The sequence below is a fragment of the Lathyrus oleraceus genome, chromosome 1 (assembly GCF_024323335.1).
Source record: "Lathyrus oleraceus cultivar Zhongwan6 chromosome 1, CAAS_Psat_ZW6_1.0, whole genome shotgun sequence".
NCBI lineage: Eukaryota > Viridiplantae > Streptophyta > Magnoliopsida > Fabales > Fabaceae > Lathyrus > Lathyrus oleraceus.
In genome coordinates this window covers 281963422-281975215 of record NC_066579.1, presented here as the reverse complement: position 1 = coordinate 281975215, position 11794 = coordinate 281963422, and the positions used below count along the sequence as shown (strand labels likewise).

The 11794-nt window shown below is 39.2% G+C and overlaps 1 pseudogene; it reads right to left on the bottom strand.

The window, feature by feature from the left end:
* Positions 1-2477: 2477 nt before the first annotated feature.
* Positions 2478-2577, bottom strand: LOC127116245 (uncharacterized; annotated as a pseudogene).
* Positions 2578-11794: the final 9217 nt, after the last annotated feature.

The following is an 11794-nucleotide window of genomic DNA, read 5'->3' as shown; positions in this document are numbered from 1 at the left end:
AGAAAATTGGTTAATCATTCAAACCTTCTATAATGGACTTCACTATAACACGAAGATGACCATTGATAACACGAAATTATATCACATTTTAAGACTTAATTCAATTAGATTATATTATCATTTACTTTAGTTTATCTCATTTTATCAGATATTATGCAGTATTTCCTTGCTATTTATGTCAGGTATCCATTTTGAAGCAAAAGTGAAAAAGGGAAGAAAAGGAGGTGTAAAAAGCAATAAAAAGGAAACAAATAACCAAGACCAAGCCCAGCCCAAAAGAAAGTGCACGTTATGCCTGTGACGGGCGTCACAAGGAGTGTGACGAGCATCACACTAAAAGCACTCCTGTGACGAGCGTCACACATGGTGTGACGAACGTCACACCAGTCCTCTATATTTTTGGCGCAAGGAACTCAACTGACCACGTTGAAAGCTACTTCCACGCACGCTTAACCCTCGGAACGAGACCACGCACACGGAAACCCTTGAAATGCAGTTACACCAGCAGCTGTATAAATAGGAACTAATTGGGAAGTTTCAAAAAAACGGTTTTTTTCCACGCTCACATTGCCGAAGCTCTGCCAAATTTTCTTTTCACGCCTTTTGCTTATTTTTTCCTTTCCAGCACTTAGCACTGTTTATTTTATTTATTCCTTTTGCAAGCTTTACATTCTTTTTTCCCTTGCAAATTTACCTTTCCAATTTTAACTTTTAGATATTTTTTCGCATAATAGTTTCTACACCGGAAACTATTGTGCAACTTTATACTGGATTTAACCTTACGTTATATTCCAGTTTTATTTCCTTGATTTAATTTACTGTTTAATTGAAGAATCCAAGAACAAATCCTACCGGCTTGTGGTGGAGTGTTCAAGACCATTGTATTACGCATTCAGGTTCTTTAATCATTATTTAATATTTTGTTTTATTATTTACCTATATTATCTGCCTGGAATGAGTCTGTTTATGCATGATATAAATTCTTATTCATTTAGCATGTCTGGCTAATTTGCCTAGGTATCGGTATGTAAAGTAAGCAGAATAAGGGATCAAGACTGAGTCGGTCTATCTAAACTTAAAATCAAAATCAATCTTTTTACGGTTTCAACTTACAGGTTTAATAACAAGATTTTTTACAAAAGTAAAAGACATAAAGAAGTTAAAATCAATAGAGCGAGAGTTTGAGATTTTAACTGGACAGTGTAAGTTAGGCATTAATTCTAGATCAGGGCGAGAGCAAGTTTTAGAGTTAATTAAATTCTGACCTTTTCCAAAAAGTATTTTTAAAGATTGAATGTGAGGACGAGAGTTAAGCATTTGGATTTAATTATATAACCTAAGTCAACAGAGCGAGAGTTTGAGATAAGGGTGTTTAAAACGGTCAGTATTTTCTTAAAAAGAGTTTCTGCAACTTTATTGTTTTCAAAATATGGTTTTTGACTTAATTATAAGTCACAGCAACATTAATATAAAATCATGGTTTATTCAACAGAGCGAGAGTTTGAGATAGAACCTTTAACCAATAAAGTTAACCGAAACGATTCATTTTAAAACTAAGAAACCGACAAAGACTTGATTCCCTAGTTTTGACGAACTACATACCGATATCCGTTTTATTAATATTTAATCTAGATATTAGTTTAGCTCTTAGTTTTTCCCAAACAATCAAACATTTTCACCTTAGATTTACGTAGTAACCTTAGATAACGGTATATCGATTCATAAGTCCCTGTGGGATCGATATCTTTTAAAACTACGCGATAGAACTGTGCACTTGCAGTTCGTATCCCATTCTCGACTCACCCAGTCGAGCGATCAAGTTTTTGGCGCCGTTGCCGGGGACTTTATTTAGTCGATATCGTAACTCTTCCGTTACGCTGTAGAGACTAAGGTTTCTTTTTCTTCTATTTTCTTTCTTTCGTTGATTTGTATGCCACGCACTCGCTCTCAAGGCGAACCGCTCTATTTACGAATCAACGATATCGAACTATATCTCCGAGTCTTACGACGAATTTGGGAATATCGTGCTGAAAACAATCTCCCTCCTATAAACCTTCCTGATTTCAAAAACATTTTTCCTTCTTTAACCGAGATGGTAGAACCAGCTCGTGCTCTTAGAGATTACGCCGCTCCATCGCAAGATGAACCGCATTCAAGTATTGCTCCGCCCGCAATCGAAGCAAACAACTTTGAACTTAAACCTTCGTTGTTGCAGGCTGTGCAACAGAACCAATTCTCTGGAAATCTTACCGAAGATCCAAACCTTCATTTATCCGTATTTGTCCAATACGCTGATACTGTTAAAGCTAATGGTGTCACTTCAGAGGCAATTCGACTTCGTCTTTTTCCTTTCTCATTAAGAGATAGCGCTAGAAGATGGCTTCAATCTCTTCCTTCCAACTCAGTCACCACATGGAACGAGTTGAAGAAAGTTTTTCTTGCCCGATATTTTCCGCCAAGCAAAACAGCTATGTTAAGAGCCCAGATAAACGGATTTAAACAGAAAGACAACGAGTCTCTTTTCGAAGCATGGGAAAGATACAAAGACATGATGAAACTTTGCCCACACCATGGTTTAGAAGACTGGTTAGTAATTCACACATTTTATAATGGTCTCTTATACAATACAAGGTTAACAATAGACGCCGCTGCAGGTGGTGCACTAATGAACAAACCTTATGCTGATGCTTACCAGCTTATCGAGAGCATGGCCCAAAACCACTATCAGTGGGGAACCGAACGAACGAATGTGGAAAAACCTCAACCGAAAACTGGCATGTACGAGATAAGTAACCTTGATCACGTCAATGCAAAAGTGGATGCTTTGGTCCAGAAAATTGAAAGTTTAAACGTATCACCTCCAGCAGCCGTGGTTGCTATAACTCAGAATTGCGAGGTCTGTGGAATCCAAGGCCACACTCCTGCGGAATGTCAACTCTTGACTGGAATCCAAACAGAGCAAGTAAACTATGCTCAAGGAAGCCCCTATTCGAATACCTATAACCCAAATTGGAAGAACCATCCAAACTTCTCATATAAGAGTAATAATGCTTTATACGCACCTGGACAGTCTCCAAATCAAGCCCCATCTATACCTCCGGGATATCAGAAACAGAATCCTAACAATAATACCCCTAGAAAATCCAACTTGGAAATCATGATGGAAAACTTTATAGCTTCCCAACAACAAACCAATAAAGATTTCTTAAACCAGAACATACACACTGGCGAACAACTTAAACAACTAGCAAGCAAAGTAGATGCCCTGGCTACCCATAACAAAATGCTGGAAACGCAAATATCTCAAGTAGCTCAACAACAAGCACCTACTGCTGCACCAACTGGTACATTCCCTGGACAGCCCCAACCCAATCCGAGAAGCCAAGCTCATGCAATTATATTGAGAAGTGGAACGGAAGTGGAAGGACCGTCTGACCCAAGGATAGAAAACCAAAACCCTAAGAAATCTACTGAGGAAAGTGAACCTAAGGAAAAGGAAGAGAGTAATAAGGAAACCCTAGAAAAGAAGGAACCTTATGTACCTCCACCACCTTACAAACCACCTATACCTTACCCTCAAAGGCTTGTTAAAACCAAAGATGTAGGCCAATTTAGAAAATTTGTTGATCTCCTTAAACAATTAAACGTTACAATTCCGTTTACCGAAGCTATTACGCAGATGCCCTCATATGCTAAATTCTTAAAAGAAATTCTTTCTAATAAGAGGAAACTTGAGGATAGCGAAACCGTTACACTCCCTGCCGAATGTAGCGCTATAATCCAAAACATGCCCCCTAAACTCAAGGATCCGGGTAGCTTCTCTATACCCTGTCACATAGGAAAATTTGTCATCGACAAAGCCTTATGCGATTTAGGAGCCGGAATTAGCGTTATGCCTTTATCCATATGTAAGAAACTGGAAATGGGAGAATTAAGACCGACCAAAATGTCTGTGCAATTAGCAGATCGTTCCATCAAATATCCTGTAGGAATCCTTGAAAACGTTCCCGTACGCATAGGTCAGTTTTACATTCCCACTGACTTCACAATTATGGACATTAGAGAAGATGATACGACACCTATTATACTAGGAAGACCATTCTTAGCAACTGCCGGTGCAATCATAGACGTAAAACGAGGACGACTCACCTTCGAAGTAGGTGAAGAGAAAATTGAATTCATTCTTTCCCAATTCTTGAAAGCACCTGCAATAGAAGATACATGTTACTTCATGGATATCATCGATGAATGCATAAAAGAAGCAGAGTCAGGAGAAGACAAATCATCAGACTATCTTTTAGAGGACAAATCTAAACAATGCCTAGCAATAACACCAGATCCTACGCAGTGTCTTAACAAACCAACCCCTGATTTGAAAACACTTCCCAAAAATCTGAGATATGAATTCCTAGACTTAGAACTTGAACGACCTGTGATAGTTAATGCAGATCTAGGAAGACTCGAAACAGAAAAACTCCTACATATCTTAAGAAAATATCCAACCGCACTAGGATACCACATCACCGATCTCAAAGGAATAAGCCCTTCTATTTGTATGCACCGCATCATGTTAGAAGAAGACTGTAAAACCTCTAGGGAACACCAGAGAAGACTAAATCCGATCCTAAGTGAGGTAGTAAAGAAAGAAATAACCAAGTTATTAGAAGCAGGTATTATATATCCTATATCTGATAGCAAATGGGTCAGTCCTGTACACGTTGTACCAAAGAAAGGAGGCATAACCGTTATTGAAAACGAAAAAGGAGAAACTATAACTAAACGAATCGAATCGGGATGGAGAATGTGCATTGATTATAGGAAACTAAACAAAGCAACCCGAAAAGATCATTTCCCTTTACCATTCATCGACCAGATGTTAGAACGATTAGCTAAACATTCACATTTCTGTTATTTAGACGGTTATTCAGACTTCTTTCAAATACCAATTCACCCTGATGACCAAGAAAAGACAACATTCACATGCCCTTTTGGTACCTTCGCTTATAGACGAATGCCGTTTGGTCTGTGTAATGCCCCTGCTACTTTTCAAAGATGCATGATGGCAATATTCACCGACTTTCTCGAAAACATCATGGAAGTATTTATGGATGACTTTTCTGTATACGGACAAAATTTCGAAGAATGCCTTGAAAACCTGGAAAGAGTTCTAGAGCGATGTGTAAAAGTAAACTTAGTACTTAATTGGGAAAAGTGCCACTTTATGGTACAAGAAGGAATTGTTTTAGGACACATCATCTCGAACAGAGGAATTGAAGTAGACAAAGCCAAAATAGAGGTAATCGAAAATCTTCAACCCCCAAGAACTGTGAGAGAAGTACGAAGCTTTTTAGGACACGCCGGTTTTTACCGACGATTCATCAAAGACTTCTCTAAGATAACTAAACCCTTAACCGGACTGTTGATGAAAGATGCTGAATTCATATTCGACGATAACTGTTTAAAAGCATTTCAAACTCTTAAACAAGCATTGATCTCCGCACCCATTATGCAGACACCAGACTGGAATGAACCATTCGAAATAATGTGCGATGCCAGTGATTATGCTGTAGGTGCTGTTTTAGGACAAAGAAAGGATAAAAAGCTTCACGTTATATATTACGCTAGCAGAACCCTGGATGAAGCACAGATGAATTATGCCACAACCGAGAAAGAACTCCTAGCAGTGGTATTTGCGCTAGATAAATTTCGTTCTTACCTGGTAGGAGCCAAAATAATAGTTTACACTGATCACGCTGCTATCAGGTACCTTTTAACAAAAAAAGATGCTAAACCTAGACTCCTAAGATGGATCTTGTTACTACAAGAATTCGACTTAGAAATCAAGGACAAGAAAGGAACTGAAAACGTAGTAGCAGACCATCTCTCTAGACTTGAGAACCTTGAACCGTTAAGAACATCCATTAATGATGATTTCTCGTATAATAAACTCATAGCTACTTTGGAAGAGAACAACTCCGACATGCAAGTAGAAACCACCTTAGCTATATCTGTCACACCATGGTACGCTGATCTAGTCAATTATTTAGCTGCCGGAATAGTTCCACCTACTTTATCTTACCAGCAGAAGAAACGATTCTTCCACGACATAAAACACTATTACTGGGATGATCCCTTACTTTTCAAAAGAGGCCCCGATGGTATTTTCCGTCGATAAATACCCAAAGAAGAGATAGAAAATATAATCCAACACTGTCACTCTGCGCCTTATGGCGGACACACAAGTACATCCAAAACCTGCTCTAAAATCCTACAAGCTGGCTTTTATTGGCCAACTATATGGAAGGACGTACATGCGGCCATTAAGGAGTGTGACAGATGTCAACGCACGGGAAACATATCTAGACGTGACGAGATGCCACAAAAAGGTATTTTGGAAGTAGAGATTTTTGACGTGTGGGGGATAGACTTCATGGGACCTTTCCCATCCTCTTTCGGTAACAAATACATACTCGTGGCAGTTGACTACGTATCAAAGTGGATCGAAGCTATAGCTTCTCCAACAAATGACACCCGAGTAGTAACTAGACTCTTTAAAAATATAATATTTCCGAGATTTGGCATCCCAAGAATAGTAGTCAGTGATGGTGGATCACACTTTATATCCAAGGTACTCGAAAAACTACTACTTAAATATGGAGTGAGACATAGGATAGCAACACCTTACCACCCTCAAACCAGTGGACAAGTGGAAGTATCTAACAGAGAAATCAAGCAAATACTAGAAAAAACGGTCGCCACTTCAAGGAAAGATTGGTCATTGAAATTACCAGAAGCTTTATGGGCATACCGAACTGCTTATAAAACTCCCATAGGGACGACCCCATTTAAGCTCATTTATGGAAAATCCTGTCACCTCCCGGTAGAATTAGAACATAAAGCCTATTGGGCTATTAGAAATTTAAATTTGAATTATAAAGCCGCCGGTGAAAAGAGAATCCTTGACATAAACGAATTAGAGGAACTCAGAAGAGACGCCTATGAAAATGCCAAAATCTATAAAGAAAGAACAAAACAATGGCATGACAAGCGTATATCAAGGAAAATCTTCAAGCAAGGCGACGCAGTACTTTTATTTAACTCTAGACTAAAGTTATTCCCGGGAAAACTACGATCCAGATGGTCAGGACCTTTTCATATCACTAAAATCTTTCCCAGTGGAGCGGTAGAAATAAAAGGACAATCTACAGAACCGTTCACCGTAAACGGGCAACGTCTGAAACATTATCACTATGCGGAAACCAACGAGGATTCGCAAATTCTACACTTAGACGAAACGCCCCCAGGACTCATAGACTATATTTAACAGTTTCTTTGTCGAGCTTGCGACATTTAAACAAAGCGCTCAGTGGGAGACAACCCACAAAATTAATTTGTTATTTTATTATTCTATTATATTATCATTTCCCTATTTTTCTCTTAATATTCTTTTAATTTCTATTTAGTATTCATTATTGATTTATAAAAAAAAAAAATAAAATATATATATATATATATATATATATAATAATAATTCTTTTCTTCTTTCGGCATTTGGCCAAATCCTGACTTAAACTCATGTTTCTTTTCTCTAGCTAACACTAACCAGATGGGACATTCTGATCGTATGGGTATCAAGTTCAGAGGAATGGCTCAGAAACGAAAGTTTGAAGAACTAGCCGCTAGAGAGATGCTACCTAGTTTATATGCTGATGATTGGGCTATGACTGCCCTTGGATTGAGACAGAGTGTCCTGTTTTTGCTGAATCAGATAGGATGGGAGACCTCCCCTATCCTGAGACATTTCACCACCTACCGGAGACTCACACTAGAATTCCTTAGTTCATTAATCTATCTACCCAGCCATGGAAAAGGAATTAGCAGAGGTTTTATCCAGTTCAGAATGTTCAATATGGAGTACCAATTTAATATTAGAGACTTCACCAACCTTTTGGGTTTTCCTACCTCCTTTGATACATTCACTGTAAGCCAGGAAGAACTTTTTGAATATAGAGAGCTTGAACACTTTTGGGGTAAGCTGACTGGAAATGATGAGCCCGAAGAACATGAGTTTCTCTCTGGAAACATACATAACCCGGCTTTTCGCTATTTCCATAAGATCCTGACCCACACTTTATTTGGGAAGAAGCCAAATAGTACTTCAGTTTCACGTGATGAACTCTTCATCATATTTTGTGCTTCCCAGAACCGTCCAGTAAACGGTGCTACTTTTATGTTAGCTAATTTGGACCACCTTATCCAGGATGAGCGAGCACCCATTAGAATAGGCGGTTTGATCACTATGATAGGTAATGCTATTGGATTACGTCAGCCTATGCTTGACCTTAGCCCTTTTTGTGGCATTACTACTATGAGTATACCCTTCCTCTTCAACACTATGTTTATAGCAAACATAGGGTCTGATGAGTTCGAGCTTATTATTGATAACCAGGTTCTCTGCCTATTCACCATGCCCGATCCTAGAACTAGTGTTCATAACCAAAGGAACTGGCTCTATAACCTGAATGAAACCCCAACTCCTGCTGGATCCACTGAATCCATCCAGGATTATGAGATTTGTGATGACTATGAGCACTATGTTGACCATATCTCTCTTGCTGAATCTGACCCTCAGACTCCATCCGGCTACTATGATATTGATCCTCCTCCTCAGCCTGTCCTGACTGAAGAATCAGCCATGCCTGATCTCCGACATCATATGCCAGGAACAGATATTAAAACCGTCATTGAAGCCTTGATGTCAGAACAAGACGCCCTCAGGGAAGATTTCCACAACTTGAGACTTGAAATCCTAGAATACACGAGCAGCACGGCAAGTCAGTTACGTATGTTACGGCATCATGTTAACTCTTTTGCTCCTCCGGCCAGAGATCCGAAGATAGATGGAATTTAGTTATTTCTTTCTAAGTTATTTAGTTTTAGGCTAGATTTTTCATTAATGTTGTTTGAATTCATGTTTATTTCTATTTCATTTCATTGTTTTCCTTCCCTGTAATACATTATGATCATTCTTATTGAAGCTGTTTAGTTAATTTTATTATGCAATGGCTATTATGCTCTACTGTTGTTACCTACTATTATTATTATACAAAGCAAGTAAGCGTGCACAATACATTAAAATTGCAGACTAAAAATGATCATAAGCAAAATGAAACATTAAAATACGCTACCAAAGTAATTCTGTGAAGCGCTACTGAAGCCTTGCCAAAAAGGACTGTGTGACGAGCGTCACACACTCCATGACGAACGGCACGCAAAACGCCTGTTACGAACGTCACAGCCTTGTGACGAGCGTAACGCCCCTCAGACTTGTGAACGTTAGGGAGCCGTTGGAGACGAACGTTACACTTTAATTTTTTTACATTCCCCATTCATTTTTCATTTACCACACTTAATTACTCTTCAACCACTTTTTCTTTCTATCTTCCAATCCTTCTCCTATAAATACCTACCAAAACTTCCTTCATTCACCACAAAACAATTCTCTCATATCAAATACATTTCTTTCCAAATCATCCCTTCAAAAATTCATCGCAATGGCGGGAAATCAAAATTTCGGAAATATCATCTTCCGATCCGGAGATGACAACTACCAGCAAGAGCAATTCGAACGTTTCCAACAGCGAGGCGTCGCTTCCACCAGGTACCCCGATTTAACTTGTTTACAACAATTAGGATTACTCCAAGGTATCGAATGGATGCTCCGCCTAGCCGACTTAACCTTCCTTTGCACTCATAATCAACCCACCTACCCGTCCCTAACCTTAGAATTCTTAAGTTCATACGACTACACCACTCCCGCCGGTGAAGACGAATTTTTAACCGGTACCGCAACCTTCCGCATGTTCAACACTGAGTACTCCTTAACCCAAAACCAATTGAGTACCATGTTACAATTTCCCATAGAAGGTCAGGTACATCCCAGAATCCCTCCAAACTCAAACTGGAACACAGTTGGCGTTTTTGGCCTTTTTAAGAAAATTACCGGTATAGATACCTACAACTGGGAAGAACTCCTTCTCTCCCATATACATAACCCCACTATCCGGTACTTCATCCGCATCTTGCAAAACACAATCTTTGGAAGACCAAACAACAGCAAGGTCAACTCAAAGGAGCTATTTTTCCTCCAATGCGTCTTCGAACCGGATACTCAGGTAAACGCCGCCTCTTTTCTCTTTCATCATATCCGCACCTTATGTGCTAGAGGCCGGCAACCCTTTATAATTGGTGGATTAATAACCTCCATAGCACTTGGCCTACACCTAGGGGATAGACTCCAAACTTTAGAATCCCTACCTCCCCTGTCTATGGATATCAGCTATTGCCGCTCCAGCCGCCTGATTAAAAACAGAGTCGGCGGAGGATATTATCTTATGGTGAACAACCAGGCTGTCCCAAGCGTTGTTCTACCAAATATCGCCCTAACTGATGTCACAAACCCCGACCGCCACCTCTATGATCTAAACGCTCCTGAAACCACCGAGCCTTTACAAACAAACCCACAAACAGATGAGTTTGAAGAAATGGAACAAGGTGATCATCCTCCCACACAACGTTCAGCCCCGCTCAACCCTTCCAGTAATGCAGCCGACCCATCCTCCCAACGTCGTCGACGAAGAAGGCCTGCGACCAACGACGACATTATGGATGCTATCGATGGAATGCAGGCACAAAATACAGAGATGATGCAGATGATGCGTCAAATGCAACAGCAACAGGATGCTCGGAATGCCATAACCGACCAGCGGTTTACTGAATTGTTCAGCAGGTTCGACAACTTAGACATACGTCAAAGATCACCAGGTCCAAGAACCAGAGGCGGAAGGCAACCTTAGTTGTTATTTTCTTTACATTTCCATTTTGTATTTCTTTCCCTTAAAACATTGAGGACAATGTTCAGTTTAAGTATATGGGGGGGAAACAATATTCTTCCTATTACCATTATTCAAGTATGTTATTTTCCCTTTCATTGTTATTGCCCTTTCTTATTATCTAAAAAAAAAAAAAAAAAAAAAAAAAAAATCTTATTATCTATTCCCCTCAATTTTCTTGAGCCATAACAAAATTTTTTTAACACACCCAATAAGTATAAAGGTTGCCTACTCTATAAAACTTGAGTGAAATCAAAACAAAATCATTACCATAACAACGCTCTGAGAACCTCAATATGTTAGATCAGGATAAAGTACCTATTATACCGATTCCTTGAACTTTTAGTTCTATGGTAACCCCAAGTAGTTTATACAGAAGTCAGCACCATCTTAATAGCAAACTACGTGGAGAGCCGATGAATATAAGTGAATGATCCCCAAAAGTAACCTAAGATATATAAAATATATCAAGAAATGCACTAATTAAATTAGGTGATCCTTACCAGATCATTTAATCTAAAGGTTGCAGATCATGCAAAAGCACAATACGAAAGATCCATTATGAGTTGGTTCAGTAGGAATCTGGTACTGAACTTGGTAGGGCGGACTACGGTTCGATCCCCCGCAATTTGCAATGGACTGAATAATGAAGTTATCCGACTTATGTACCAGAACTTCTAGCTAAAAGCGGATCATAATCACTAACCGGCCACTCCACTATGTGCGCGAAAAGATAAAGGGCTTAATGTGATTTCGCTAGAATGAAAACGGGTAAAATAAGACTAAAGGAACCAGGATAGCTATCATAGGGTACTTGAACTGATTGACATAAGGCAGGGTTACCTAAGTTGTAACGGTAGTAGTTGATGTCAAGATTAAACTCAAGTCCTCCTAAACAAAAA